Source organism: Bubalus kerabau, chromosome 18, assembly GCF_029407905.1.
Source record: "Bubalus kerabau isolate K-KA32 ecotype Philippines breed swamp buffalo chromosome 18, PCC_UOA_SB_1v2, whole genome shotgun sequence".
Lineage (NCBI taxonomy): Eukaryota > Metazoa > Chordata > Mammalia > Artiodactyla > Bovidae > Bubalus > Bubalus kerabau.
This window is the reverse complement of record NC_073641.1, coordinates 63,650,973-63,678,244: the sequence shown is the minus strand read 5'-3', so window position 1 is coordinate 63,678,244 and position 27,272 is coordinate 63,650,973. Positions and strand designations below refer to the sequence as shown.

General features: G+C 40.3%; 1 protein-coding gene and 1 non-coding gene across 2 annotated transcripts in view; both read right to left on the bottom strand.

Annotated features, from left to right (window-relative positions):
* The window catches only part of CTNND2 (catenin delta 2), a 1,122,555-nt gene that overhangs the window by 596,712 nt on the left and 498,571 nt on the right, over positions 1 to 27,272 (bottom strand). The gene's annotated exons all lie outside the window — the stretch shown is intronic.
* TRNAC-ACA (transfer RNA cysteine (anticodon ACA)) lies at positions 15,441 to 15,513 on the bottom strand. The gene has a single exon. It is a non-coding gene; the product is annotated as a tRNA-Cys (tRNA).

The window sequence follows — 27,272 nt, the reverse complement described above, 5'->3', positions numbered from 1 at the left end:
ATGGTCAAGGAACTAGATCCTGTATGCTGCAGCTAAGAGTTTATATGCAGCAACTAAAGATCTTGCATGCTGAAAATAAGACCCAGATCAACCAAATAAATGCATACAATATTTTTAAAAATCAAAGGAAAAAAGGCTGAGCATTGAAGAACTGATACCTTCAAACTGTGGTGCTGTAGAAGACTCTTGAGAATCCTTTGGACAGCAAGAAGATCAAACCAGTTAATCCTAAATATTCATTGGAAGGACTGATGCTGAAGCTGAAACTCCAAAACTTTGGCCACCTGATGTGGAGAGCTGACTCATTGGAAAAGACCCTGATGCTGGGAGGAGGAGAAGGGGACCACAGAGGATGAGATGGTTGGATGGCATCACCGACTCAATGGACATGAATTTGAGCAAACTTTGGGAGACGGTAAAGGACAGGGAAGCCTGGCATGCTGCAGTTGATGGGGTTGCAAAAAGTTGGACACAACTAAGCAACTGAACAACAATGTGATTGATGTCAACTGTGTATACATTAGTCACTCAGTCCTGTCTGACTCTTTGTGACCCCATGGGCTGTAGCCCGCCAGGCTCCTCTGTCCATGGAATTTTTCAGGCAAGAATACTGGAGTGGGTAGCCATTCCCTTCTTCATGGCATCTTCCCAATTCAGGGATTGAAACCAGGTCTCCTGCATTGCAGACAGATTCTTTACCATCTGAGCTACCAGCGAAGCCTGATGTCAACTATCAAGGCATTACATTAAATCATCCAACTTTGGGTGAAAGAGTTTTATTTCAAATGAATTAATTTAGTCAAAAAACCAATATAACTCTGGTAAAAATTAACCTATCTGTTATTAGCAAGTTTAGTAGAATGACTTTGATTACCTACTTATGATAGACTTTACACCAGACTTTTGTTTTCATATGTATGGATGGCCTGATCCGTGAATGTGTGTGCACACCTTTTTTTCATTCTATTCAATAAAAGACTGTAGTTTTTCTTAAATCTCTCCCACCTATTTTATCAATTTGTGTCCATCACACTGTGAACCCACTGCCTTTGCTATGCTTGGGGCACCTCTGAATTTGATGTCTGTTTTACTAAAGCACTTTTTATAGCACAGTTGATTGAATATAAAATCCTGCACTTTACCCGTAGCTCTGAAATTGCCCACATCCCTTGCACTTTCATAAGCTGCTTTCATATCCTGTTTGAAACCTGTGAAATCTGCCGGCATGGGTCTCAGAAGATGGGAATTGCTAGAGCGGTGGCTTTTCAGCCTTTTAAGCCCCACATCTTTGGAGCACTTTGTCAAAACACATCAGACCAGCCACATCTGTTCATTTAACCGAACCAGAGAAAACAGCTTTTCTTTCAAGATCATCTTAGATGGGGTATATTGCTGCTGCTTGATGACTTCCCAAAGGTATATATTCATTGCTCACCTTGATGGCCGGAGCTTCTCATTGGCTGACTACAATTATGCATTTTATTCCACAGTCCTCTGAAATCTGTGCTGGTCCATGAGTACTCTGAGAGCAACTAATTGTGAACTTGGAACTGTTTCACACAGTCAGTCTGTTAAACTTACATCTGAACGTAAAGAAATGCATGTGGGAATAGACCTAGGATTAGATCTAAGGTTAGGAGACTATAGATGGAAACTATATCTGCTCTGAAAACCTCCCTCGCTTAAAATATCATTGTTGCCCAAATACGATTAATGATATCATTTTAAAAAAGAAAATCCTGGAGGATATTCAATTACACTAAACACTAGAGAGGAAAACAAACCTGCAATTTTAACTTAATGCCACACTGAACAACCCTGTGCAGGGTAAACATCTCTTTATGATTGAAGATTTCTGCCACCAAAGCACAGAGAATACTGTGTGTATCTCCTGTGCTACCGTTTGAAGGAGCTGATTATAGAATTTTCTTCTCCAATCTGTTGCTCGCATGATGTGAGGTGTGCAGATGAAGAACCCTGAAAATACCCTTCAGAGTACTCTCATGTTATATCTCAGGCCAGTTCAGCAATAGGTCTTCATTCTGATGAAACTACTTAGATATGTTTCTGTTAACTGCTGCTGCTGCTGCTAAGTCGCTTCAGCCATGTCCGACTCGGTGCAATCCCATAGACGGCAGCCCACCAGGCTCCCCCGTCCCTGGGATTCTCCAGGCAAGAACACTAGAGTGGGTTGCCATTTCCTTCTCCAATGCAGGAAAGTGAAAAGTGAGAGTGAATCGCTCAGTCGTGTCCGACCCTCAGAGACCCCATGGACTGCAGCTTACCAGGCTCCTCCATCCATGGGATTTTCCAGGCAAGAGTACTGGAGTGGGGTGTCATTGCCTTCTCCTTCTGTTAACTAAACCCCAAATAAAATGAACCTGCTTTGTGATTTGAAAATATGTGTCTATGTGTGTTTACATGGATATATAATTTGATAGATTAGAGCATCTCAGGTGGCTCAAGTGGTGAAGAACCCTCCTGCCAATGCAGGAGATGGACGCAGGAGATGAGGGTTCAATCCCTGGGTCAGGAAGATCGCCTGGAGGAGGAAATGGCAACACATTCTTGTATTCTTGCCTGAAAAATCCCACAGGCAGAGGTACCTGGTGGATTACAGTCCATGGGTCGCAAAGAGTCAGACATGGCTATGCACACACACATGATTTGATATATTAACTATTAAAAAATAGAGCTTTTGGAGGAGATAAGGGACACTGAGCCCCATGTAGGTGAGTGGGTTGGTGGGTGTGTGGGATGGTGGACTGTCTAGGAGACTTGTGGGTGGGAGGGCTTGATGTCAAGTGAACTCTTCAGGCTGTGGGACCATGGACCCCAGGAAGGCAGGTAACAGGGCAGCTGAATGGGAAATAAATGTGGTGGAAAGACAAGTAGCAGTGCTGTGCTGAGGCATTTTGGAGCCTGGGGACAAAGGAGAAATGTGCCCCTATGTCCACTCATCAAAAAACTTCTCCCATATTTTGAATCACGTAGGAAAAGTTAATATACATTCTACAGTCAAAAAGCATGACACTACTACCATACATAAAAGAGACAAAAGCAAGGTCCTCCTGTGTAGCAAAGGGAGGTATATTCAGTATCTTGTAATAAAATATAATGGAAAAGAATGTGAAACAGAAAATATATATACATACATATTTAGATATATGTAAATATATTTAGCTATATGCATACATATATATCGGAGAAGGCAATGGCACCCCACTCCAGTACTCTTGCCTGGAAAATCCCATGGATGGAGGAGCCTGGTAGGCTGCAGTCCATGGGGTCGCTGAGGGTCAGACACGACTGAGCGACTTCACTTTCACTTTTCACTTTCCTGCATTGGAGAAGGAAATGGCAACCTGCTCCAGTGTTCTTGCCTGGAGAATCCCAGGGATGGGGAAGTCTGGTGAGCTCCTGTCTACGGGGTTGCACAGAGTCGGACACAACTGAAGTGACTTAGCAGCAGCAGCATACATATATATGGAGAAGGCAATGGCACCTCACTCCAGTACTCTTGCCTGGAAAATCCCATGGACGGAGGAGCCTGGTAGGCTGCAGTCCATGGGGTCGCTGAGGGTCAGACATGAATGAGCGACTTCACTTTCACTTTCCACTTTCATGCATTGGAGGAGGAAATGTCAACCCACTCCAGTGTTCTTGCCTGGAGAATCCCAGGGACGGTGGAGCCTGATGGGCTGCCGTCTATGGGGTCGCACAGAGTTCGACACGAATGAAGTGACTTAGCAGCAGCAGCAGCATACATATATATGGGCTTCTCAGGTGGTAAAGAACTCAACTGTCAATGCAGGAGACATAAGAGATGCAGGTTCGGTCCCTGGCTCGGGATGATCCCCTGGAGGAGAGCATGGCAACACACTCCAGTCTTCTTGCCTAGAGAGTCCCATGGACTCTGGAGGGTTACAGTCCATAGGGCTGCAAAGAGTCGGACACAACTGAAGCAACGTAGTATGTATGCATACATACATATATACATGTATGTGTATACATCTCTAAATCACTGGTATACATGAGAAACTAACACAACACTGTGAATCAACTATATACTAATACAAATTTTTAATTAAAAAAAAAAGAATGTTTTTAAAGTGCCCATGCTACTCAGTCTTTCCAGGCCATTGTCAGCCCTCATAAACCCACTTGGAGGAGACATGTGGCTGATTGTAAAGGACAAAATAACATGAGGGCGCTGCTAACGCAGGGCATAAAACACAACTCCCTGCCTTTATTTAAAATCCCCACATCATAGCGATGGATTTTTTTCCTTGCTGTTGTTATTTTTCAGTTGCTTAGTCATGTCTGACTCTTTGTTACCCCATGGACTGCAGCATGCCAGGTTTCCCGGTCCTTCACCATCTCTGGGAGCTTGCTCAAAATCATGTTCATCAAGTCAGTGATGCCATCCAACCATCTCCTCCTCTGTCATCTCCTTCTTTTTCTGCCTTCAATCTTTCCCAGTATCAGGGTCTTTTCCAATGAGTCAGCTCTTCACATTAGGTAGCCAAAGGATTGGATCTTCAGTTTCAGCATCAGTCCTTCCAATGAATGTTCAGGACTGATTTTCCTTTAGGATTGACTGGTTTAATCTCATTGCCATCCAAGGGACTCTTAAGAGTCTTCTTCAACCACAGTTCAAAAGCATCAATTCTTTGGCACTCAGCTTTCCTTATAGTCCAACTCTCACATCCATACATGACTACTGGAGAAACCACAGCTTTGACTAGATGGACTTTTGTCAGCAAAGTAACGTCTCTGCTTTTTAATATGCTGTCTATGTTTGTCATAGCTTTTCTTCCAATCTGCAGTGATTTTGGAGCCCAAGAAAATAAAATCTGTCACTGTTTCCATCGTTTCCCCATCTATTTGCCATGAAGTGATGGGACTGGATGTCATGGTCTTAGATTTTTAAATGCTGAGTTTTAAGCCAGATTTTTCACTCTCCTCTTTCACCTTCATCAAGAGGCTCTTTAGTTCCTCTTCACTTTCTGACATAAGGGTGGCGTCATCTGCATATTTGAGGTTATTGATATTCTCCCAGCAATCTTGATTCCAGCTTGTCTTAATCTGGGCTTTTAAAAATATTGCCTTAAAATAGCATTTGTCTTTATTAACTGTGGTTGTTGGTTCCCTGTTAAGTTCATGCCTTTCAGGAGTCCCTCACCTCCTTAGCCTAATCGTCCTCCATCAGCCTGCATTAAAAAAACAGTAATAATAAAATGAAAGGGAACAAAACAGGAATTATCTGCATGTCTCACCCATAGGAAGCTTGACTATTTTATTTCACACAGTCATATCTGGGAGGACAGGGCTGGACAGCACAATGCATTCCTTTCTGCAGTCACAGCCAAACAGGTTGGAAAGCCACTGGTGGATGGAGACCAAACTCTCCCAGAATCTCCTGGGAATCACTGACCCCAGCAGCTGGTGCAAACCTCACTGTTTGGAAAGTGCTCAGTCATGCTGTTCCTTTCTGAATTCCTTCCATCTGTAAGGGGTAACGAACAACATGCAGCCCTAGGGGTTAAAGGGAATGCCTGACACCCAGCTATGGCTTCCTTGGGTCTGAGGAACACGTCTGTGTACCAGTTCAAAAGAGTAACTCTCTCCCACCATTGAAGCCCAGCTTCACACATGAACTTGATTTTGCTCTAGCCTCTCTGGCACAGACTCGACATTGTAGGAATCCGTGCTGGGTGGTTTCCCAGGGCCCTTCCTATGCATATTACCATACTTTACATCTTTCTGGCAGCTCCTCTGTTTGGGGGTTTGTATCCACAGTACATCATGTTTTCAGGGATCAGAATTTGGAAAGCAAGGCCCCTTTGTGAAATGCTCCCATGCTAACCCCTGCACCATCCAGATAAGTATTATGAGCACTGACCCCAGCGATATTCAAGATTCAGTGAATAGAAATTGTCCTGAATGCTTTCATTTATTTATTCATTAAACAAGGGATTAGTGAGTGCTTTTTATGTGTCTCACTCCTTTTGAGATACTGGGAGTAAAGCAGTGAATAAAAGGATCAAAAACCCCAGCTCTCAAGGTGCTAAGACTCCAGTAATGAAAGGCTGCCAATAAAGATACGTGAGTAAAGTAGATGGTAAGTAAGAGACAGTGGTGCTGGAGAGAAAAGTGAAGCGGGGATGGGGTGGGGACCTCCCACAGTGGGCGCATGCCATTTTAGGCAGGTTGGCTATAAAAGAAAATCTCAGTTCAGTTCAGTTGCTCAGTCGTGTCTGGCTCTTTGAGACTCCATGGACTGCAGCACACCAGGCCTCCCTGTTTCCACTGTTTCCCCATCTATTTGCCATGAAGTGATGGGACCAGATGCCATGATCTTAGTTTTCTGAATGTTGAGTTTTAAGCCAACTTTTTCACTCTCCTCTTTCAATTCCATCAAGAGGCTCTCTAGTTCTTCGCTTTCTGCCATAATGGTGGTATCATCTGCATATCTGAGGCTATTGATATTTCTCCTGGCAATCTTGAATCAAAGAAATCACACATGTATACCTGTGGCAGATTCATTTTGATATTTGGCAAAACTAATACAATTATGTAAAGTTTTAAAATAAAATAAAATTAAAAAAAATAAAGAAATAAAATAAAATCAAAGAAAGCCCCACTGAACCTAAAAATATATATATACAAAACAGACTCACAGATACAGAAGACAAATGGCAGGGGGAGGGATAAATTAGGAGTTGGGGATTAACAGATACAGAATATATTTAAAACAGATAAACAACAAGGACCTACTGTATAGCACAGCAAACTATATGCAATATCTCATATCTCATATCTCTTCAATTGAAAAGAACCTGAAAAAGAAATATATATATATATATATATATAAACTGAATCACTTTGCTGTATACTTGAAACACTGTAAATAAACTATACTTCAATAAGAATAACAAATTTTTTAAAAGTCTTACTGAGAATCCATTGAAAAAGTCACATTTGGAAAAATACTTGCATCAGGTGAGGGCGTGCATGAAGATCTAGGGGGCTGGGGGAAATTTCTGCTGAATGTGAAGTCCCTGATGCTGAGCTTGGCTGGAAGACTCATTATCAGCAAGGAGACTGAAGTGTTGGAACAAAAAGCAGGGAGTGGGTGGTTCCAGGGAGTGGGGTTGGGTGGGAGAGAACAGTAGGAAGAGGGAGAAAGAAGATGGCAAATGGGGTCTTTTAGGTCCCTGTAAGGACTTGGAATTTTCTCTGCGATGGGAAAGCTTCGAGGGATGTAAGTCAAAGGTGTGAGATGATTTGTCCTTTGTTTACAGGCTTTCTGGTTGTTACGGAAATGAGTTTGCTTAGGGACAAAGGTGAAGACAGGTGGAGGACAGTGGTGGCTGGGACAATGTTGGTGGCAGAGAAGCAGAAAATCTGTCTTAATTCCGGATAATTTTTGAAGTTAGCGCCAATGGGTCTAATGAATTGAATATCTGATGTGGAAAAAGGTGACAGAGTCAACGACAGCACCTGAGTTCTGGCATCTGAGCAGCTGGAAGTATGGCATTGCTGCTTCCTGACTTGGGGAAGCAGGTGTGGAAGGTTTGGGATGGGTGAGAGTGGAAGCTCACTTCTCCATGGGGAGTGTGAAGTGCCCAGCAGACCATGAGGCCATGAGAGCTGGAAGCTCTGGAGTTCGTGGAATTTGGAGCTCAAGAGAGAATTCTAAGATGGAGACAGATATTTGGCAGGGGCAGAGAACAGATGGCATTTATAGTTGGAGTGGACCCAACTGGTAGACTTGGTTCATTGCTCAGCTGGTTGTGTTAAAGGCGAATTTCTGGGCCATCAGATGGAGCATATAACCCTTGATTTTCTCTGTTCCCATCACTCTGTTTGGCTTTACACCTGTTTGACTTCACTAGTGTGATGCCTGAGTCCCTGTAAGCTTCTCATGAATGAGTAGGAATCATGCTGTTTATGGTTCAATGATGCATGATGTTCTTGGCACAGAGGTGATTCTCAGTCAACGTCCAGCAAATAAGTGAATGACTTCTGGTACAGAATAGTGAAAGGGCTCAAAAAGTTTAGAGAAGGTCAAATCCTGGAGTACACGGGAAGATTAGAAGGTGAGGCAGGAAAAAGACTCAGAAGGAATAAATGTCCTAGAGTGGACTTTTCACCAGAAGGCAGACCCAGGGGATGGAACACTGGATTATTGATACAAGTGAAGAAAGAGGGAGGAATTGAGAAATGCATTAAAAACAGGCCTAGAACTAGAGAACAGAATCAGTGCGGGCCAACGTGGCGGCAGAAATTTGTGGGCATCATAATCGGCCTCTGCAGCTTGCTTTTCCGGTTGTGCCTTTGTCACATTCGACCATCAAGGAGCCAAACTGAGGACCGCTCCACATTTGACACACATACCAACTCTGTGCTCACCTTCTCACCTGGGCTCTTTTCCAGACCCGTCCTCTCCTGTTCCACCTGTGGACTCTCCATATGCAAAACTCTCACCAACATCTCCCATCACTACTTCACATAAACTTCAGAGTCTGTCACACAGCGGTGTGCAGAGCTGACTTCAAGGCTGACTCAGTCACCTGGCTCATGTGTGCCAAGCGTACATGGTATATGGTACAGGCAGTGCCGCAAAGCCTACGCAAGAGCCAGTCAACGTGCATTGCATTTGATGTAGCACAAAATCTAGAAACAGAGATAACATTTAAGGAAGAATCAGTCTTTCATGGGAAGGTGCTATATCCAAAGGGAACCAACATACTCAACCAACTACTCACTAAGGAAGGCAGCATCTTTATCCTATGAAGAGGGGTCCATGGAGCCCACACATGCTGACATGGGTCACCCAAGACCAATTCTTCCTTACCCCCAGGTTTTACGCAGTTTTGTTTTTAATTTCATGTTCTTAAAGTGGAACCTACCACAACCCTGCAGGGTTCCCCCAACTCCTTGCCCAGTATAAAATCAAGTAGCTAATAATCAGGACAATAGACTCACAGACTCAGTGTCTGATGCACCAATAGGAAAAAAGCTGACTATAGAACAACCAGGCAAAAGTCATGACATAAGCTGCTATATCTGGAGCAGAAGTAAGTCTATCGCGGCACAACTCCAGGAACTGGCCTCAAGAGAATGGGACTAATATTATTGCTCATAGTAACTGATATCTTTGGGGGCATCAAAATAATTGTAGCTTGCTTTGCATATATAAATATACATACATATATATATATGTACATATATATATATATATACACATTACATTATATACACATAATACACATATGGGCTTTCTCTGTAGCTCAGTTGGTAAAGAATCTGCCTACAATGCAGGAGACCTGGGTTCGATTCCTGGGTTGGGAAGATGCCCTGGAGAAGGAAATGGCAACCCCCTCTAGCATTCTTGCCTGGAGAACCCCATTCACAGAGGAACCCGGCAGCTCCACTGTGCATGGGGTCGCAAGAGTCGGACATGACTGAGCGACTTCCACTTCACTAAAATACACATATACATACACATATACATATACACATACACATATACATATATATATGGGCAACTAAAACTGTCATCAAAGAGATGCTACAGACCCATGTTGATCCACTCTGAGAATATGGTGCCCTATGTCAGCATGAATAAGTTATAGAAGAGAGACCTTCAATCTCTAATCCCCTACAAATGGAATGACGTTCTGACAAGTGGGTATCTGTAAGCAGCTCTCTGCAGGAAACCACCCTCAGCAGGAAGCCCTTTTTATTGTTATTGCAGCAAAGCTATAATGTAACTAGCTTTTAAACCAGGCACCCCCCTGCTCTACTCATTTCCTGCCCAAGCACACCTTTCAAATCATTTAATCACACAATACTTGCATAACTTGTCAGGTCTTTCCATAGATCAAAGAAGTAGAAATGAAGAATAAGCAATTAACAGATGACAAGATCCTTTCTGTAGCTTCCACTTCAGTAAATGCCTGAACTAACTTTGCGATGAAGCTGTGTGAACAAGAAAATGTCTAGAGGAAGAACACCAGGAGTCAACAAGCCTGCACATGGTGGGGGAGGGCAAACACCTCTGACCCCCTATTGAAACGATGAACTGAGATTACTACTCTGTTTCCCTTTAAAAGCTTTCATGGCTCAGCAGAATCTTTGGAGGTTGTTTCTGGGGAATGTTGAGTGCACTATCTCCCCAGATTGCCAGCATTCTGATTAAAGGCACCCTTCCTTCCTATCAACAACTGTGAGTACTGACTTTGTAATTATGGGACGAGCAGAGGGATCTGAGTCATTTGATCATTTGATAGCAAAAGCAATCCTTTGATTCTTAACTTTTCATACCTAACATTGTAAAATAATTATCTCTAATTGAGGATAAATAATATATTCTTCACTTCTAAAAAGGCATTTAAGGCATTTCAGCTACGGTTTAAAAATGAGCTACCTGGTTTTGGTTAGCATAGTAGAGTTCACCAGAAAAGTGAAAAGTCGCTCAGCCGTGTCTGACTATGACCCCATGGACTGAATTCTCCAGGCCAGAATACTGGAGTGGGTAGCTTTTCCCTTCTCCAGGAGATCTTCCCAACCCAGGGTTTGAACCCAGGTCTCCCACAGTGCAGGCAGATTCTTTATGAGCTGAGCCACAAGGGAGGCCCAAGAATACTGGAGTGGGTGCCTATCCCTTTTCCAGCAGATCTTCCCGACCCAGGAATTGAACCAGGTATCCTGCATTGCAGGCCAATTCTTTACCAACTAAGCTATGAGGGAAGCCCAGAGTTCACCAGAGTACTGATATTTGGCGAATAAATAAAATATGCTGCCACAACAAAATTAAGAATCATAACCTGAGGCTTTCCTGGTGGCTCAGTGTTGAATGAAGAATCTGCCTGTCATTGCAGGAGATACAGGTTTGATTCCTGATTCGGGAACATCCCACATGCGGCAGAGCAACTAAGTCTGTTTGCCACAACTATGGAGCCTGTGCTCCAGAGCCCAGGAAGCTGCAACCACTGAGCCCAAGTGCCACAACTACTGAGGCCTGTGCACCCTAAAGCCCATGCTCTGGAATAAGAGAAGCCATCATAATGAGAAACGTGTGTACCACAAATAGAGAGTAGCCCCAGCTCTCTGCAACTAGAAAAAAGTCCATGCAGCAATGGAGACCCAGCACAATCAAAAATAAATTAATTAATTTAGAAAAAAGAGCCATAACATGAAAAAGAAGTGAGAAAAAAATTTTCTGAAATTCAATTAATCAGACAATATATTGCATGTCTCCTCTGTAGGTTAGGAGTTCCAGGGGACACAATATAAATGCTGGGTACTCTAGAGTATTACAATCTAACTCAGAACATGAAAACTGATGGACATGGAATAGCAGGCCAGATTCTTTATGTGATGGGGGAGGCTATTACCAAAGAGACACATGAGAGTAGTTCAGAAACTAGATATTGCTGCCATCTGCACTTTAGACAGGAAACGGCCACTCGGACACAGTTAACTGCACCACGCCAAGCTGGGAGTCAGTGATGGACCTGAAACTGAAACCCAGATCTACCTCCAAACTATACGCTCCTAACTATTACATTGGCGTTTACTGAGGAATTCCCGTATTTCAGGCCCTTTAGTTTTCCATGATAATTTTGCATATTATATTCTGTTATTTTAACTATTTCAGAGCACAGATAATCAGAGTATATGTATGTATTTGTATGGAGGAAGTATGAAATCATAAAAATTAGGCAAATAAATACTCTTATTTATGTAAAGAAAAGCAAATATTCTAGTTGAAATAGCAGCAATCCAAATGGAGCAGTATTTAAATGAAAAGCACAGTGTATACTAGAGGAATGCCCCTATAGTTGAACTCTTTGACCTTCACCAGGATATCCAACCCTGTCCTGGAGGGCCTACCAACACTTCCAAAACAAGTATAATAGGAAAAATATAAAACCTTCCCTACCGATAGATTTTATCACAAACCTAAAACAGTCAAAAAAAAAAAAAATCAACCTAAAAATATCTTTAATTATCATCTCTCCAAAGAAGAAATCAGCTTAATGACAAGTTGTATATAAAAAACTCAATAGCTTTTCTATATGTTGTCAAAAGCACACTGTGATATACACAAATATTGGGGGGGGGTGGGAATTCATCACAGCACCAGATTATAAAATACCTAAAATACATTTAACAGAAAATGTAAAAGAAATGTAAAAATAAAACCATAAAAGTTTTTTAAAGGAATGAAAACATTTCATGCAAACTGGAAATAATCATATTCCAGATGATGAAAAGAGATAATATTTTAAAATGTCACTTCTCACCAGAACATATATATGTCTTTAATGCAATCCCCCTAAATCTATATGTTTCTTTTCTTTATGTGGAACATCAAAGTAAATTCATATGAAATGCTATCTACAAAAAATCAACAAACTCAGCTTTGAAAAAGAAGATTTAACAGTTACTAAAGTGTATTTTAAAATGACAATAAAAAAATAACTTGTTACTATTGTTGATACAGCAAATATATTAACAGGGATACAACTGGGTGTCCATAATACCTGATAGTATATGAGTTTAGTGAATATTATTTAGTAAATAAGTGTTAGGAATGTTATATGCTCATTTTAGAAAAAAATACATAGATCCCTGTCTCATGATATTAAAAATACATCTCAGCTAGATTGAGATTTGAAAAAAAAAATTCAAAGATGAAAACAAATAACTATGAAATTTGCTGAAAAGATATGAGGCCATTATTTTATTTTATAATCTTGTGTGGAGAAAAGTTTTCTTAAGCAAGATACAAAAAGGACAAGTTATCAGAAGAATAAATCAAATTAAAATGTTGGTAAGCCTCCCACCTATATCCCCCATCAAGTCACTGATCTGTTTTCCATCTTGACGGCTTCGTCTTTGGAGAATGTCAAAACTTTCCTCACTTAGCAAATGTCTTAGGGTTTCTTGAAGTTGTTGTTGGTATCAATAACTTCTTATTTTTTATATCTATGAAACAGAAGCAGACTCACAGACATAGAGAACAGATTTGTGGTTGTCAAGAGGAGGGTGGGTGTGGGAAGTTAACACTGGAAGTTTGGGATTAGCAGGTGCAAACTAATACATATATATAGGATGCATGAACAATGAGGTCTTACTTTCTAAGGTAGGGAACTATATTCAATATCTTCTGATAAACCATAATGGACAAGAATAGATATACATATAACTGAGTCACTTCGCTATACAGCAGAATTTAATACAACATTGTAAATCAAGTATACTTCAATAAAATAAAATAAAAATAATAATTTGCTCTTTTCTTTTTTTTACTGCTGAATAGTATTCCATCTATGGATGTACGATATTTAGTTTCAGTATTTATCTGCTGTTAGAGATTTGGATTGTTTCTAGCTTCAACTATTACAAATAAATTTAACATGAAAACTCATATGGGAAGATCCTCTGGAAGAGGCCTGGCAACCCACTCCAGTATTCTTGCCTGGAGAATCCCACGGACAGAGGAGCCTGGTGGGCTACAGTCCATGGGGTCACAAAGGGTCAGACACGACTGAAGCAACTCAGCACACGTGAACACTCACATACACTCTTGGTATAAACATGAGTTTTCATCTCACTAGGGTAAATACCCAGATGTTTGATTCTCGGTTATATGGCAAGCGTATATTTAACCTTACAAAGAAACCATGAGTTTTCCAGAGTCCATAGTATTTTGCACTCCTTCCAGGAACATGTGAAAGTTTCAGTTTGCTTGGGTTCCTGGCATTGCTGGTTGTTTGTTTGTTTGTGATTAGATTTTATCCATTCTGATAAGTGTGCAGTGATATCTCCTTATAGCTCCCATTTGCATCCTCCCAATGGTTAATAATAGTGACCTTCTTCCCAAGTGCTGTCTTGGATTCCCATTCCTCCTGATGAAGTGTCTATTCAAGTCCTCTGTATACGCTTTCATTTTAAACTCCAGAGACACTTCATCATTTTTCTAGATAAGCTCTCTAGGCTATAAAAAAATATGGCTGGATTAGGCAATCCTTTTGAATTTCTTATGCTGTCAACTCATTCTGCTTTTATCAATTCCATAAATGTGCTCTCAAAAATCACTGAATAGAAATAAACATGTGAATAGAGGAGCTTTTCAACACACGGTTTTACTTCCTTCCAGTAAAATGCAAAAAGAATGCGTCGGGAGCTGCATTCTGGATAATGTAACCAAATAGGCAAAGAAGCGCAACGTCAATGAGTAATAATGCAGTGATTGGCACACAGCTGCCCACACAACTTTTACAGTTGCATCAATTTATCCTCTATGCCTGCTCATCGAGGTGCCCTAACACACAGTCAATTGTTATCGTTTTATTTATAGGGTTTTCTTTTTAACTAGATTTGTTGTGGGGAAAGCATTTTTGTCGTCTGCAGGCACAGCTGTGTGTGAAATGACGACTTAAGTGAACGCACACAAGGCAGTCTCTGCAAATTGCGTTCTAGGTTTGCTGTGTTTATTTCAACCCATCCTGGCTCACCTGCTCTATAATGGCTCAGATTCATTATTCTAGAAAGCACTTCCCAAACAGCCCCATACCAACCCCACCCCACACTGAAGATGCACAAAATTCCTGATGCAAATTCATGCTGGTGGTGGTGTGGTGCAAACTTCCAAATAAAGCAGAACCTAAACCCCTACCTAAGAATCTCGTTCTCTAGATTCATTATGTTAACGGTTGAATTTCTTCTACCCAGAGCTTGCAACAGTATATTTTAAAACTCCAGTCTCTGAGATTTTCAAAATTTCCACATGAAAAAAATAATGATGCACACATTTTTGAAGCCAGATACCAAAAGTCGAAGAATGGAAAAATGGTTCACAATTATGCTTTACCTATTAAAAATGATAAGATATTTTGAGGACTGTGTGGCATTTTACTCCTTATGTTCTATTTATAAAACATAAACATTAAAAATACAGATTTCATTTCCATAGCTTTCATTTTTCCCATAGCTCTTGAAATTCAATGCATATTTATCGCACATTTACTTGGACAAAACAGGCACAAGGCACCAGCCAAGGGATATAAAAGATCCACAAAATGTCAGACAAATGTAATGAGGACTGTTTAACTATCTCAAGCCTTTTCATTTAAAATTATATATTCTAATTTTTGTGCCTGACAACAAATGCTGGCTTTAAGAAACAAAAAAGAAATGCGTGTATTGACATAGACTCTCTCTCACACACACAGACACACACACACTCTCTCTGTTTTAATTTTGATTTTTCATTGCTTATGTATCTGTGAAAGTGAAAGTCGCTCAGTCGTGTCCGACTCTTTGCGACCCCATGGACTGTAGTCTACCACACTCCTCCGTCCATGGGATTTTCCAGGCAAGGGTACTGGAGTGGGTTGCCATTTCCTTCTCCAGAGGATCTTCCTGACCCGGGGATCGAACCCAGGTCTCCTGCATTGTAGGCAGACGCTTTACCATCTGAGCCACCAGGGAAGTCCTTATGTATCTGTAACCTCACATTATTCAATGTTAATAAATATATCAGGATGCATGATCAGAAGTTAATCAGAAATCCTGAATATTAATAATTTCAAGCAAACGCCCTCCTTGAAAGGAAATATTCAGAAGAACACACATTAAAATAAAAACATAAGAGACTGCTGATGATAGAAACTGCAGACATTATTAAAAAATAAAAAAGTAAGTAAAATTAATGAATGTGACTATTAATTTCCAGGCTTTTGCAAAGGTAGAGTATATTTTTAGAAGGCCTGCGGCTTTTTAAATTCCATGAAAGTGAAGTCGCTCAGTCGTGTCCGACTCTTTGCGACCCGTGGACTGTAGCCCACAAAGCTCCTCTGTCCATGGGATTCTCCAGGTAAGAATACTGGAGTGGGTTGCCATTAAATTCCATGGTCCTACACAATTATGATAATCCACCTAGAATTCACCTGTCTTGATAATATCGATACACAGCTTCCCCAATGATGCCCAGCCACGTCCAGGCCCTTGGGGAAGCCTCCACTTTCACATTAATGACAGGATTTGGAATGTATAATGGGATGGATCATTTATTATATTAAGTGAAAACAGTTGAACAACTCTGACGGAGTGGATACCAGGCACTATTATAAGGGCTTTCCATGTGCTATCTCAATCATCTTTTTAATCACTCTAGGAGATTAGAATATTACTAATACCATCTCCCAAATATGCAGGAACAAACTGAGGCATAGAGAAGTTAAAAACTTTTTTTTTCAGGTCCCCAGAGCTAGGAAGAGGCAGAGCTGGGATTTCAATGCAGGCAGTCTGGCTTTGGGGCACACAATCTTAATCCTCTCCTGCCTCCTAGGAAGTAAGAAATGTCAAACATCACTTCTACAACTAGATGCTCTAGAAGGATGCAGGATCTCTCCAGCCCTCATCCTGTTAATTCCCTCCTCTTTCCAAGCACACTGGTTCCCTGTGTGTGTGTGGGTGAGGGATGGGGGTGGCAGGGACAACTCTGGAAGCCATTGCTGATGCCAAAATGCAAAGATGCTACTATGACAAGTCTGATTGCCAAGCAGATATCCAGTCAGTGCTTTAAGTAACATATTTAGGAAAGAATCTAGCAACTCAGCAACTACTTGTGACGCATTCTTTCTAATTACCATCGAACATTTGGCTCTCTGTAGACACTTTGCTGCCACCAAAATACTGCTATTTCATGCATGAGAGCTTGCTTAGCAAAAATATTTTCAAAAAGAACAAGGACAGCTGTCAAAAATGATCACAACCTTTGCAATGTGAGGAATCCTGAAATAAGCTGTTGGGGATCTTCGTGTGTGAAATGGAAGCTGGGTATAGCACTTGGATAGCTACCTCAAGTCTCGCAACACATCTCTCTTGCACACATCCATAACATTTTACAATATTAGCAAGACACACTTGCGATCTCTACAATCAGGGCAGTTGAGTAGGTATTTTTACTTTGCTTTTTAAAAGAGAAAAGTTCTTCAAGGCTTGAACAGGTTTAAAGATGAATCTGGTATGACCCCATGTGGCAAACTAGATTCTTGACTGGTGTTCTTTCCACTACAGAATGCTGTCCATTCTTAATTTCTTGATGTTTCAGTGCTAGGCAAGTTTTATTCACACATTTATAAGTATGTGTAATATCAGAAAATGTATACACATATATGAGTGAGTCTGTCCATGCAATTCTCTAGGCAAGAATACTGGAGTGGGTTGCCATTCCCTTCTCCAGGGGATCTTCCTAACCCAGGGATTGAACTGGGGTCTCTTGAATTGGCAGACAGATTCTTTACTGTCTGAGCTACCAGGGAAGCCCATATATATATATATATATATATATATATATATATATAGTATGCCTATATATGTGCTTTCTGTGTATTGACTTTTCTGATACCTGTATCTATGTCTATATAGCTATGTGTGCATGCATGCTAAACTTCAGTCGCGTCCAAGTCGGACTGTAGCCCATCAGGCTCTTCTATCCATAGGATTCTCCAGGCAAGAATACTGGAGTGGGTTGCCATGCCCTTCTCCAAGGGATCTTCCTGACCCAGGGATCTAACTGGCATCTCTTATGTTTCCTGCATTGGCAGGAGGGTTCTTTCCCACCCTGGAGACACCTGGGAAGCCCTATATAGCTACATCTATATTTATATCTAGAGTTTGTCTGTTTTCTGCTGGCTTTTTTTTTAATGAAAAAAAAAAAAGACCAATATAAACTACAGTAATATAAAAAGAAATATAGGTTTTGATTTATACAGTTATTCTTACAATGATTGGGTTTGAGTTACAGACCTCAATAGTTTTGAACCACTTGCTTGTTAGGTGATTAAATCCTGGCTTACCATTTGGAAAACAAAGGGATTTGGTTAAGGTGTTGGACAACATCAGTCATTCAACCTAAGGTCTGCAGAGTCTGGAGGCCCAAGCCTTGGGGGTGTCTGGGGTACAGAGGGAGGACGTGAGAGCCTCGGGCTCACAGCCATCAAGCAACTTGAAAGCCCATCTCTCTGGGCTGAGTTACAGACTGGGCTTCCGAGGAAGATTTCACTAGAAACTCAAGATTAAAACATATCAGAAAATCTCTGATCTTTAAGGTCACTTTCTCATCATTTAACTCCTTAAAGAGATACATTGATTTTAATGTTTACTGTGATCTTATATAATATGGCATTTCCATGCTCTACACATCTGTGCAAAATACAGAAAAGTACAATATCACTGCTTTAATGGAGCTGACACTCTAATGGTCTAGAAATCATTGTTATCTATCTAAAATGTGTGTGCATATCATATATATATATATATATACAGATATATATATATATATATGTATATATATTTAAGACCCTGACATGAGCAGTTGCCTTACTTAGCTTACTTTAGTTTAACTACAAGTACTCAACAGTAATGAAATTTCATTTAACACAATACTAATCTTCAGACTTTATCTGAATCAATGAGGTTTTCCATATTGCCTTACTTCAGAAGAGCAACTACTATCTTAAGAAAAAAATCTGAATTTGGCTTTGCTAATATCCTCTATAAGTCTTCGTTATAAAAAAAATGTTAACAATCTGATAAGCATTAACCTAGGATTTATCTTTAGGTAAATTTGTGGTTGAGAATTTAGATTTACAGATGCATGAATTATTTCTTAAAATAAATTTTAAAATACATAACATTAAACAAGTGCCAAATATCACAGTGATTTAAAACTTTTTATAAAAAATACTGATAGGATTTGTGCTTAAAGAAAAATATTTAAAGAATTGTTTATTCAATGGCCACCCTTCAGGAATCAATGATCAATTTGTGGTTTTTAGGAATATATTAGTTTTCATAATATCCTGACAAGATTCTCAATCTTCCAGTTGATAACTAATAGTCATTGTTAATGTTAGGTGACTCCATGAATATTTTCTGATCCTCAAGAAGATGTGGGTTTGTTGCTATGTCATCAGACATGATGGATCAGTTGGCTAAAAAGAAGGATAAGTCTTCATTTGAAGTAAACATTTTTTGAAGCTTCATTGTATCAACAGCTGTCACTGTATTCATTTCATTTGCAAAGGAAGGGAGCTTTCTGCTCTATAAGGCATATTACAACATGGCTCAACTCTGTGGGAGTAGCCTTTTGAAAAGAAATATGGCCGTGAAATAAATGGAGATAATTTTCAAAGAGATGCTGCCACCTTTTGGTTGCTCTCCCACGAAGCATATATTGTCTCCTGAAAGCCTGCAAAGGCAGGAGAAGCAGGGAATGAAATGCCGGAACATTTCAGCATCATAAGCAATTTTGTTATGTTGGGATTTCTTACTTAGATGGCTCCCACTCTTGTTGACAGGTTTCAGAAAGACTCATTGATACGAAGTAATTTTTCCAAACGTTAATACAGCAGTAGAAAAGATCCATTCTAGAAATGGAGAAATGTTCTGAGTTTTATTGAGGTCAGACATATTAGTACTATGCTTATCATACCAATTGGGGCAATAAAAAGTAATTTTTATTCTACTGAACAAAAGACTAGGAAAGATCACACACATTTTCTGTACTCAGCATTCCATTTAGACTTCAAGTCTCATTTCATCATTGATTATTTCTCATATTTGTGAATATCCTTTTACTAATCCCACTGTCTAAGTAGAGTAGGGGCCAAATTTCTTTTTTTCCTCTGAGTTCTTTACAATTTCTTTTGTTCCTAAAGAATTAATTTGCTTTAAACATTGAAGCAACTAATACTTCTAACGAAATAACTTACCTACTGTAGTCTAATCAATAATTAGAATAAGAATAGGTTCCATGATTTTTTAATGACTTCACTTAATGACTTGAAATCAGAAATCTTTTTTGAGTCAAAAGGTTTTACTCATTTATCAAAATATTTTAATAAATTGAAATAATAATCACAGTATGCTAAATGTCAATTCATTCACTTAACTGAACAGTTAGTTATCTTAAGGAATATTCAGTAGCACTACTGATATTCACACTATTTATTGGATTCCTTTAAAATAATTATCTAAAAAGAAATAAAATAATTATCTAATTCAACTCAATGACTTCACATGCCAAAGACTCTCAGGGTTTCCAAAATGCACCTGTAGCCTAATGGAACAGTGTCCAACCATGTAAGACATGGGGGTAATACCAAAGGACTTAAGGAAATTGAGATTTAAACCCTTTTTTTTAAATATTAGCATTGCCCTTGAACTGCCCTTCAGCGTACAGCTGAGATTTAGGCTGAGACCATTATGCCCCCTTGAGGTCTGCAACACAGTGCTTCAGACCCATTCACTGCCCAGTGGTGGGTGGACACCCCAGGCCCTCATTGGACACTGCATATTCCAGGAGTCATGGCAGGAATTCCATCCTTGGCTTCTGGACCTCTGAGTTCTTACTGCTGCCTCTCCTAAGCCTTGCAGACCAAGTCATGAAGCTCAGCCCTTAAATGGTTTTTGTAATAGAAACTCACCCAATTTCTAACTCCAACTTCCCTTCCAGGGGCCTTAAAAGGGCAGAAACGCAAGGAGCCCAATCCCCAGCTTCTCCTCTGCCTCTTGCCACACACACATACCTCTTCCATGGCCCCTCAACCCAAGGACTTCAAAGATGATTCTCATCAAGAGAAAACATGAAGCCAATGGCACCTTGAATCATCTCCTACAACTTCCTTACCATTTCTCTCCTCTCCTCACCCTATACCCTGCCTCATGGCCCTTCCTTATTAATTCACTCACTCAGCATCCTTCATCACAATAATTCTACACTTAGAGCCTCACGTTAAATAATCCCCAAATGCCTCCTTGTGTGTCTCTCCTTACCTGGATAAAATAGCTCCATGACTATTCTGCCAAGGCTAATTTTTGAGGTTTAGTTATCTGATGTTGTTGCTACGAGACATGAAAAATAGTGGGGACCAAGAAAGCTTGTGTGTTAACCTCAGGACCAGGAGGAAAGAGTAGGTTTCAAACAGTCAGGCCAGGTTCAGCTGTCTCATTTCTCTCTCAGGCGGGTACCACGCAACCCTGGTTTCCAAACTGTTCACGGTCAGAACTGTCACAATGAGAGTATATGTGGTTTTCACCCCAGCAGTGATTCAGGTCACAAGGGTTTTATTGTCTGATTTCTTCATGGGGCTAATACCATCAAAGCTGCTCTTTAAGCCCAAAACGCATAAAATAGATTTGTTCCAGTGGACGCAACTGCTGGCATTTTGCATTCCATCAGAAAATGCAGTCAGGGTTTTCAAAGTCCTCCACCACCGATGTTAGGTACTTGGATGAAACACTATGTATCTCCATGATAAACTGGGGAGAGGTCTGTATAATCTGGGGAGACACAGATGCCTCCATTAGTGCAAGCAGAGGAAACTCAGTCCAGAGAGAAGTCTTTGTTTAAGTACCATATTCCAAAAGCCCTTTACTTAGCCAGGTGTTAGAATTCCAAATTCACTTTCTCACAGTGTTATACATGATTATTAGTTCCCTGTCCCATTCATAGTATTACTTTCTTTTTTCAAATCAAACAGCTTTCAATTGACTTCTAGTTGATTTACAACATGTGTTAGTTTCAGGTATACAGCAAAGTGATTCAGTTAGGTATGTATATTCTTGTTCAGATGCTTTTCAATGAAAGGTTTTTACAAGATATAGTTTTCTGTGCCATATAGTAGGTCCTTGCTGTTTATCTACCTTATGTACGGTACTGTGTATCTGTTAATCTCAAACTCCTAATTCCCCTATCCCTTCCCCTTTGAGAACCATACATTTGTTTTCTATGTCTGTGAGTCTATTTCTGTTTTCTAAATAAGTTCATTTGTATCATTCTTTTTAAGACTGACAGTCTCTTGAATAAATAGTACTGGGAAAACTGACCAACGATATGTAAAATAGTGAAATTATAATATTCTCTAACACCACATACAAAAATAAATTCTAAATGGATTAAAGGCCTAAATGTAAGAATGGGTACCATAAAACTCATAGGCAAAACACCTCTTGCCATAAATCCTAGTATTACTGGACTCAGGGTCTAAGCACACTATTTGGACGCGATGAGCAGAAAGTGCGGTGTGACAAGGGCTCTAATAAGTTTGCGGGTGTCTGAGAATGGGGTGGGCTCCAACTCAGGAAGGAAGAAAGAGAGCAGCCTGCCCTGGATGTCTGAGCCTGACCACCTCCAGCTTTGAGCCCAAACCTTTGCACCCACTGCCTTACTACTCCCAACACACAGTCAGAGCACGCAAGGACAGAAGGAGGTGAACAGGGGCGCAGAAGAATCAAGTCACTGGGGACGGATGGAGGCTTCTCTAACCACTAGAGCTGGGGCTAGTCTGTCTATGTGTCACCAAGCTTACTAAGGTCAACACATTTGTGAAGAGGAAATCCCCTCTCCTCCAGGTTCAAATTGCGTTTGCTCATTCATTAGAATACTATCTTTTTCAGTACCAGGCTAGGTGCTTCTAAAGAAAGGAGAAAAAAGATGCCACCACTTTTGCATCAATGACACTTTTCATCTAACACAAAAGGGGAGAGCACATAAAAAACTATGTAAATAGAAACTATGATGGGTCATGAAGAAAGGGCGCTCCAAGCTTAAGGAGGGTGAAATCAGATTCAATGGTCACTGAGGACCACTTTGGGAGTGGCATTTAAGCTGAGACAGGACTGTTAAGCAGATGTCTAGGAGGCAAAGAATTATAGGTAGAGAAGAGAGGATGGTGTATGCAAAGGCCCTGAAGCACAGAAGAGCTTGGCGCGATTTAGGAAAACTGAAAGACTTGCTGAAGGTAGAGAGTAGGGGAGGAGTGACAAGGCAAAAGTATGTAAAAAATTGCATACTTAGGGGTGAGATTAAGGAGTGTCTCCAAAGGACGGTAGATTTCTATATTAGAAAATAAAAGCTAGGTGACTCCTACTAGATCAGGGAGCTGTTTATTATAGATATTGGTTTGTATGTGTGAATCACCCATAAAACCCAGTATTTTAATGTCAGAAACTACCCATACATTGAGCAAGAAAAATTAATGACATACTTATGTAATATTGTAAGAAAATGTTTTTATGGTGTTAGATTATCTTCCAGGAAATTGGAATTCCTTCCCATCTCACTGAGGTGGAGAAGGCTTCCATGCCCCGCTGACTTGGAACTTGGCCAGGTGACCTGATGAAAGAGGAGGGGAGGTGAGTATCAGAGGGTGTGGTGACCCGCCCGGACACAACCCTTCATCCTAGGCCCACAGAGCAAGCTGATCAGAACCTGCCTGCAGCCAGTAGGCCAGCACAGTCAGCAAACTGCATGAATAAGGCCACTCAGCCAAGAACTTGACAAAAGAGATGTGCATAACTGTGATGTGCACATAATGCCTGGCATTATAATCTACTGAGTTCATGATGCAGGTTTGTTGCAGCAATAGCTGACACAACGTTTTAATGTGAAAAATGCCCTCATTATCTACCCCCACCGTGAACACACAAGCACAGATGTGCTTAAAAACACACAGACACACACATACACATGCACACAGACACACGCTCATTTGCTCCACTCTGGACAACAGAAGAAGCAACAGAGAAATAACATCTAGGAGCCTAGACAGCATGTGAAGCACTATCTTTGAGGCTAACACTATATGAGGTCTAGTTAGACCCTGACTTTGTAACTGAATTAAACTGGGCTGCTACCACTGACTGCGCTGCTCCGGCTTTATTGCAAACCCATTGTACAGAATATTTCAGATTTCCTGCCAGATTATTGTACTCAACGGGAAGGATATCAGTAAAATCTGGTGGCGAAAGAGAACTGTTTAGAGCAGCTGCACATACACAATCTCAGTCGCCAGTTTAGAGAAATCTCCATCTCTTCCAGCACATGTCTTTATAGCCAATAAGATGCTGGCACTTAGAGCTATCGCATCACTCCCTTGTGTATAACCGGGGGATTTTTATGTTGCTATAATGCTTCCCACTTCTTAAGGGTTTTTGTTGAAGCAAATCTTTTAACAATGAGATTTTACTGCATAGACTCCAGGATGACAATGAAAGGTGCCCTAAAAGAGAAAAAAATTACATTGATATACTTGGACATTGTATTACTTACTGAACCAGTCTTAAGATCTAGATGTGACTTTTTTTTTTAATGTATCTGATGGCTCTTAAACATTCTACTCTCCTAAGAATTTAAATACATTAAGATGCGGAGTTTTTGAAATCAAGAGCCAGTTACACTGTGCAGAGAGTTCTTAAAATAGGACAGCTAAATTTCTTGCTCTTCGTATATGCATTTACAGAATTTTAGAGTTGAAACAGGCTTTGGAAGTGCTGCAAACTAGTGTATCTCAAATTTTGTGAGTTATGATACCTCTCAGGATCTAGTGAAGCCTAGATGCCTCTCCAGAAAAAAAAAAATTCAAATCAAAATTTGGTGTATACTTACAGGGAGTTCAGACCATTCTAAAACCCCCATCCATGAACACCTTATGAGTTCATGGTCTCCAGAATAAGAGCTCTGATCTTGTCCACATTCTAACTGAGAATAATTTTTCCTGTTTTGTCCATCTCATTCTTCATTGCCCTGTAGGCTCAGTGGCGGTTAAAAGCCTGGAGAGAGGCCAGACCACTACAGGATTACTGTTTGTCAATTTGCTTCTGGTTTATTTCAAACATTCAGAAGTATTTAGAGGGAAATTTACTATGCTGGGGTGTATCTCTTACTCAGCTTTCAATAACTGTCAACCTCTGGCTACTCTGTTTCATCTATTCCCCCTCCTTCACTTTTTTGGCTGAAGTATTTTAAAACACAACTATGACATCCTACTCTTTCATCCATGAAATCTGCAATGTGCATTTCTAGATGATAAGCATATACCATTATCCCAATTAGTAGAAATTTCCAGGCCAATTAATAGAAATCTCTCCTCCTGTCATATAATTCCAAATTCATATTAAATTTTCTCATCTTGAAGATTTTTCTTAACAGCTGGCTTGTTCAAATCAGGATTCAAAAATTTGCATATTGAATTTACTTGTTAAGTCTCTTCTATTCATTAATAATATTCCTTTCCTGAATTCTCTTTTTATGAATTGGTTTTTTTAAAACACTTTATTATTTTTTTTCTTGAAGACTCTCCCACATTCTGGATTTGGTCAATAATTTCTTTGTACTCTCACTGAATTTCTTCCTCTATCCCATGAGGCCCTAAGATTTGAGAATTAGAGACAAGTCGTGTTTATTTTTTGCTTTATTCTGTTTAATCTCAAAGGGAGCAAGAGTCTACGAGAATCTCTTCACTCTTGGAGAGTAGAATCAATGGAAGACATATTTTTATCTTTCAATCTGAACATTCTTCCTCTTTTTATAAGGTACATGTTTTCACTATTTCACTGATTCATTACTCTTCTAAGGAACAAGCCTTTCTTGAAAAAGCAACTCACATTTTCTTGCATGAGATCTGTTTGAAGAACAGGTGGGCTGTAAGAAAATGCATTCCACATTGCGTGAAAGTGTTATTGGGACAAGAGGCTTGGAAGTGCAGAGCACTGTCCCCAGCCAATGGTCAGGTCTTACATATTGGCTGAAGTTGAACTTAAAGAAATCTCATTGATCACTCCCAGTAAGTGCATACCAGTTTTTAAGACAACTAATCAGTTTTCGGATTGAGGAAAACAACTCATCACAACATAAACCAAGATAGTCTCTCTATCGACAATGGCATGAGAATACCCACCCTTTCCCACTCTTGGTCATGTACAATGTCAACTTCTCCAGAACTGTGTGCTTATCTGGTACTGAAAACTGATAAATACACCAAACAGTTTAAAAACAAAAAAACAAAAAAACAAAACCCTGTGAAACGGATAGTCACAGGAAAAAGGAATCCTTCATGTACCCATCACGATTCCGTCATCCTATATATCAACCGGCTTACCCCTCCAAGAGCTACATAGTCTAATATAGATATTGAACACCAGGTTGTGAAGTATGCAATGTTAAATGCATCTCAAAGTTGATTATAACCTTATCTGAAGAACAAAAATGAAACTGATTTTTTCTGAACTCTCTCAGGTAGACTTCAAATCTGCAACTCAGAGAAACTAAAGATTATTATTATCACTTCTATAGACAAAACCTAATGAACCCTGAAGTGAGGTCAGCATCTGGCAGAACATAAGCAATGTCAGCTGTCAGCACCTCATATTGTGAAATTAATCAACAACTGCCTTTGGATATCTCTTTCATTGAGCTTTCTTGTTGTTGAAATTTCTGTGCTTCTCAAGCATATTTTGAAACTCTTTAAAAGCACAGAGGATTCTAGTGGAGTCACTGAAGGAGCTGGGTTATCTGATCACTCATTCATTATCTGATGATTTAATCTTTTGTTAGACAACTTGTTAAAATACCGTGCTTATAAGCTTAGCCAACGTAACAGAAGAGCATAAAATCTAACAGCTCTTGTACTCAATAGACTCACTTCTTTGCAGCCCTCTTGAACCCATTCCTGGGAATCTAGAAGAAGCCCCAGAGATTTCTGTGCTCCAAGAAGGCAGAAGCCTCCAAGATGGACACTTTACAGACAAGACCCCTACTGCTCCAGGGCAATGGCACTGTAGAATCTATGCTCCTGGCAAGAGCTCCCACTCCTGGCCTCTCACCTGCCTAAGGATCATCCAAGCTCGCCAAAAAGAGAAAGCATTGAAGCCCTGCTTCTAGACACTGAAATGGGCTTGTAACACAATTTGGAAGTAAATGTTATACTCATAGTTTCAACAAATACTTATTATGCACCTACTGTTGGACAGCAAGGAGATCAAACCAGTCAATCCTAAAGGAAGTCAACCTAAATATCTATTGAAAGTACTGATACTGAAGCTGAAGCTCCAATACCCTAGCCACATGATGCAAAGATCTGAGTCACTGGGAAAGACCCTGATGCTGGGAAAGATTGAGGGCAGGAGGAGAAGGGGAAAACAGAGGATGAGATTGGTATCACCAGTCTCAGAGGTTGGATGGTATCACCAACTCAATGGATGTGAGTTTGAGCAAACTCTGGAAGAGAGTGAAGGACAGGGAAGCCCGGCAAGCTGCACTTCATGGGGTCATAAAGAGCTGTACACAACTTAGTGACTGAGCAACAACAAAGCACCGAGCTTTTCTGGTGCTGGACCTGTGATGCTGAACAAACTGATACCTTTCTTCAAAGAGACTGAAGTCAAGGAATCTTGTGGGGGGA